This window comes from Pseudomyrmex gracilis, unplaced genomic scaffold (genome assembly GCF_002006095.1).
Source record: "Pseudomyrmex gracilis isolate BER0280 unplaced genomic scaffold, ASM200609v1 scaffold_236, whole genome shotgun sequence".
In the NCBI taxonomy this organism is placed as follows: domain Eukaryota; kingdom Metazoa; phylum Arthropoda; class Insecta; order Hymenoptera; family Formicidae; genus Pseudomyrmex; species Pseudomyrmex gracilis.
In genome coordinates this window covers 7,628-13,736 of record NW_018020820.1, presented here as the reverse complement: position 1 = coordinate 13,736, position 6,109 = coordinate 7,628, and the positions used below count along the sequence as shown (strand labels likewise).

The 6,109-nt window shown below is 34.7% G+C and overlaps 1 long non-coding RNA gene across 1 annotated transcript; it reads right to left on the bottom strand.

The window, feature by feature from the left end:
* Window positions 1–546: 546 nt before the first annotated feature.
* LOC109859074 lies at window positions 547–5,492 on the bottom strand. Its single transcript, XR_002250668.1, has 2 exons — window positions 5,309–5,492; window positions 547–4,609 (listed from the first exon to the last, which is right to left on the bottom strand). It is a non-coding gene; the product is annotated as an uncharacterized LOC109859074 (long non-coding RNA).
* Between the last annotated feature and the right edge of the window lie 617 nt (window positions 5,493–6,109).

Here is a 6,109-nt window from a genome sequence, read left to right as displayed (position 1 = left end):
AGGATTGGCACGTTGTAGATTTTTAATCATTGATCTTATACACGTATACACGTTTTTACACACACATCTAGATATTATTATTATTATTAACTAATTAATAAATTAATTAATAAAATAATTATCTCTATATCATCACTAAAGTATAGATTTAGCTTTGAGCTCTCTATTAAATTAGAGAATATTTTTTATAATCATATTACGATCTGAGTACTGCTATTGCAATATTAACAACAATAATAATAATAATAATAATAATAACAATCATTGTCATTGTCATTGTTGTCATCGTCATTGTCATCATCATTTTTATTATTATTATTATTATTATTGTTATTATGATTATTATTAGTACTATCGTCTGCAACGTTGTTCGAGTGTATTCGATCAACCGACGCAACACTCTTGTCTTCTGTTTTTCGTCATATCTTTTTTTTCTTAAGATCTTTATTCTCTCGAGTATATATATATATATATATAGTAGTTTATTTCGCGAGTAAGAGCCATCAGTTTATTTCGATAATGATAAGGTCGAGGCTTTTTATATACGTGTTTTTTTTTTTTTTTTATGTATCAGTATTCTACGGGTTTGATTTTAGTCGATAAGTGATTGTTTAACCGATACTTAAAACCCCGACACGAAGAAGGTGAAGATGATACAATTACTTAATTATTAAATTATTATTATTTACTTCACACTTCCCTCGCTCCTCTTCCCTTCTTGCCCGCTCCCTTGCTCCCCTTCTTCTCGTTTTTTTGTACGTCTATTTTTACAGTTTTTTTCCCTTCTGTGCGCCTCCCCCTTGGAATATTATTTAAACGCTAATTTATTATATTTCACATATACGCATACATGCATACATTACATACACACGCTCACATTCATACATGCATGAATATACATGCATATACATACGTACGTACACACGGAGAAGAAAAACACACACACGCGCGTACACAGCATCTTTTACGTGCGAATTTCGGCGATCGACTGGCTTAATAATTTATTACATTATCTCACATTATAAATATCATGTGACTTAAATAACACACGCAATGCAGGCTTTTCCGCCTACAACCCTTCCTTTCCCACGGGCGTCTGGGGAATCGTGTACGCAAAAGTATCACGTTTTTCCCAAAAAAATAAAATAAAATAAAATAAAATGATTAAAATAAAATTAAAAATAAGCGCGGCGACAATTTCACTGGGAACGTAAGGGTTCGAGAAATTAGTTCGTAATGATACGACTTAGGCATTCGTATGTCTTTAATGCTCGTTTTTTATTCGCATCTATCTGCCTGTATTTCGCCTTGATTCGCGAACAGCGTTGTCGGCGCTTTGGGTGCCTTTGCCCGCCTTCGGAGAATTCACGCAACGTCGAATAATCCGTTCCTCGACGGAAGCGTAAACTTCATTATTGTGAAACATTGTACGATACGAAATTTTTATAAGATACATAATAATATGTATGCGCAGAAAGAGGAAGAGCTTGATTGAGACGTCGGAGTTGAACTGAACTCGGCAGCTGAAATGGTTCTGATTTTTTTTTTGTCAATCATCTCGCGATGAGAGAGCGCATTTATCATCGCAGCCTGATGTAATTTTTTTCGATATGTAATACGAAAGAAAAAAAAATTGATTTTAGTCACTTACAGATTTTTAAACCGAGAGAAGAGTGTTCTTCTTCTCTCGATGCGATTAAACAGATTGGCGTATTTTTTGAATGTAAAATTATACGAAGAGAGAAATTGAACTACATCTCGCTTCTGTGTGTGTGCGTGTGTGACATCATAATTCAATGTGACTAGATCGGTTGTCTAAGAGCCTTGAGAAGTCCGCAGAGAGCAACTTTCTGCGGATGACGCATAATTGCATGTTGTTAAGTTGACCATTACCAGTTCGGTTTAGCTTTGACGCCATCGTGTACTGCGTGACTATTTACACGTCCACAAAGAGCTCTTCCTTTCAATTAAAAAAAGAATGAAGTATTAATCCGAACTATTGATCCGACTGAATATTATTTTTCTATTGCGAATGTAATAAATACGATACGATACATGTGGCGATGAAATTTGCGAGAGTAACCGCGCAGATTTATATTTTGCACCAGAGTTGCGTCGGCGACTCGCAAGAAGCTTTGACGATTGATCAAAAAAAAAAAAAAAAAAGTAATCTTCATACTCTCTATTGTAAAGTACTGTCTGTTGTAAAATCTCTGCAATTTATATATTGCGGTATTCTCGTGTACTGCGTTATTTTTGAACAGAAACGAACTTGATGATGTAACTAAAATACGCAGCTCAGATAATGAGTGCCAAAAAACAAAAAAAACAAAAAAATGAATGGAATAGATTTATCTTCGCGCGCTGTACTGTGCTCAAAAAATTATAAAGGACATAATTTGTCACGTATGTTTCTGTAGAGGATATATTATTCCTTCCTGAAATGAAATTGTTAAAATGCTCAGAGTTCACTGTGAATGAACGAGTTCACTGACATGTTTTACTTTTAATGCAAGATTTGCTCTGATTGGACATTATTATCTTGACATGTTTAGAAATTTCTTGAATGTTAATTTTTTCACGTTTTAATATCTATCATTGTTCGAGGAGCAAATCTCCAATACGAAAAAGATTTTTTTGGTTTTGTTTTCTTTTTACAAAATTGACTTTGGCATGAGCAACATAATTCGCCTATTTTAGTTACATTGTACTTCGAGAGTTACGTGGGAGAAAAGAATGTGTGTCTTTGCCAGAGCAATAGAGCAGATACACGAGGATATTTCAACTGATGAAAAAAAAAAAAGATCAGTCAAGAGCGTTATAAAAATAAAATAAAAAAAAAACTGACAATGAAATAAAAAACACACGTGCGAATTTTTAGCAATAGCGAGAAATTACTTTTGTATCTATATGATGTAATGCGTAAGTTAGTTCGGGCTAATAATGCCACAGCAGCTGTTATGAGATTATTCAAGGTTGTGTGTATCATAAGTATTTTGAATTGTTGAATAGTAATAGTGTAAATGGACATTATAGGCGTTGCGCGATGTAGCTGCGACGAAGAAAACAAAGCTCTCTTGTGAAAAACGTCTTTGTTGCTGTTGACGTGGCTACTTCGTCTCCTGAAATATTTCGGATCAGATCTTTTCCCGTCCTTCCGAACCCTCGCCTCCTTCATCATAATAATTCATTTTTGTAACGAGATTGATTTCTTTTATTTTACTTGCTTTTTTGTGTTTTTTAACAAACATGCGGACTGACTTTTTTGTGGGTGATATGAACATGCATCAGCCTGCGCGCACGCGGATATTATGCGAACTCGAGCGTATATAGAGTAAAGCTGAGTTTTTTTTTTTTTATCGATAAACTTCCAAGAATAACAATGACTAAATAGAATAAAAATGTGAAATTTTTAGAGAGAAGAAAACGAAACAAGCAGAGAGAAATTAAGATCACTTGTTGGTTGATTTTATTTCTCAACTGCGAGAAGACAAAACGGTTTTTGGAATTATGAATCAAACAATTGACTGCACGATATTGCAAATGTTCTGCTGTTGCAAACTGTTTTCTTCTTGAGAATACAAAATTTTAAAACTTATCAATTTTGTGAATTATTCTGAATTTGCACGAACCTGGAAATTTTGCTCATGAAATTTCTAAAGATTTGAACGAAACAAACGGTTACGCAAAAGTGACTATTTTGGTAACATTGTATCCTATAATTGTATGTATAATCTTCTCTCTCTTAATGTAGATTCTTTTTAATACTTTGATTATAAATTAACGACATTGTTGTTATACTTGACGCGATCTCTCTTCCATGACAGATGAGTACCTAATTATTATTTACTTACAGTGTGTAACAAAGTATCTTTTAATGCATTATTTCTTTCCTCTTCCTTTTCTTCTTTTTAGTACATCTGGCTATTTTTGTTTGAAAAGATAGCTCGATCTGTAAGAAGCATAATAACACAAAGTTTCTCTCTCTTCTTTCCCGTCTTCTTCCTTCTCTCCCGAATTTTTTATATATATTATAAATAATATCGTGAAACAGTAGACGATAACGCTGTTAGACGTTTTAAGGTATTTATTGGGCTGCTATGTGATTTGTTAAAAATTTATTTTGATAAAAATCTCTCTTAATTTCAAAAAAAGAAAAAAAAACGGAAATGCCCGGAGAGTGCAGCTGCAAAGGTAACGGAGGCCTTTAGAAAATTTCGATGCGATGCGATGTGAATATTATTATTACTACGTACATACACACGATGCTGCGTTTGTTGCGCGCGCGTTTGCGCGTGTTCGACTCGTTCGTCTTCCTCTCGTGCGATCATGAGCGTGGAGAACAAATGCGTAAGCAACAAATGAGAGCGACGGGCAAAGGACCAAAATTTTTATGTAATCCCTCAATCGCCGATCGGAACTTTTCTCTTTTATGATTGGCACACGTTCACATCCGTTTTTTTTTTTTTTCTAAATAAAAGTGCGACGCGTTTTTACATACGTATATATACCGAAGAATCGTTTTGTCCAACGGACGGTCCGATTCTCTCGAGGCATCTTGTACTTGCAAGGGCATTGTTGTGATACCACAGATGCAGCTTCATTGAAACTTGAAATAAAAGAGAATAATGCGTTAACCAACATGATATTTATTTCACACTTTCACTTTGTATCCGTTGGACATTTTGTATATCGCAAACTATATGTAAAATAACTTATAAGTTTATCATTCTCGCTATATATATATATATATATATATAATATATATATATATATATAGCGATAATATATATATATATATATATACATATATATATATATATATTATAATTTGCGATAAAACACAAATTTCTTGGATTTTTCTCGTGACAAATTACATTTTACTAATATGTACAATGTAAACTATTTTACGTGCTTTTTTTCGTGTTACTGTTTTTCTTATTTTTCATTTTTGTATTATTACTGCGAACAAATAATAATTAAAAATGCACGCATATTTTCTACTGTAATTATTTATATACATATACAGTCGAACCTCCCAAAACGTATACAGTCGGGACCGGCGAGCCTCCCAAAACGTATACTCCTCTTATTCCCGCACTCTTTACCTCATGTGTGCGCAAAGACTTACTTGGTATAAATTCATCTCGCGCTAGCACAGAGTTTCGCGGTTGTAATCATACTTAGTGGTGGAAAAAGCGATAAAGAGGAAGATATACGTTTTGAGAGAGTAGATTTGTATACGTTTTGGGAAGTTCGACTGTATATAAATTTTATTTCGTAATAATAGGTGTTAAAACGTACGTACTTTTCATCCGCAAAACATTTAGGTCCGAATATTTTCATAGTCCTTTCTCAAATCTAAGATCTCATCTCCAATTTCAAATTTCAGCTCTGAAATCTCGAATCTCCAACCTCAAATTTCAATGTAGTTGCCACTCATGATATTCGGTTTTTCATGACTGAGCGAGAGTATGAAACATAGACTTATAATAATAGACGGGAACATTCGTGTAAGAGGAGCTCAAGCTTCCTTAAGAGAGACAGAAATAATCGTGGAGTAGTTCTCTTCTTTTCTAGTAGTGAGTTGATTGGTGGCCGCGGCACGGAGTGGCCGAGAGCAACGAAGATAGACGTCCGAGAGTCAGTTGAGAGAGAATGGGTGCGTTCAGATAACTCAACGGTTGAGAGATCATCACATATGATAAGACTATTCTTCAAAATCTGCAATGGTTCCAAAAGTATGATCCAATCAGAAGTGATTATCACTCAACCGTTGTGCAACTGTTGAGTTGTCTGAACGCACCCAATGATACCAGAGAGAAGCCTAAGAGCGAACAGGTCTATAAGAGAATGTGTAATCACTTTTCCGCCCCGCAAACTAGCGCATGTCCACGGGTGGTACACACTGGAACTACGCAGTCAGTCCACGAGCGACATGTCGGTACGCTATGTCCACTGCGTGCGGTTCTATTCTGTGCTATGTGCACGAGTTTAAATGGTCACTTTCTTTAAGTGTGTGAGTATATTCGAGAGCGTGAATTTGATTTTTTTTGAAATTTAAAATGACCGATCTCGCGATGAGAAGATGAGAAAGGAAAACAGAAAA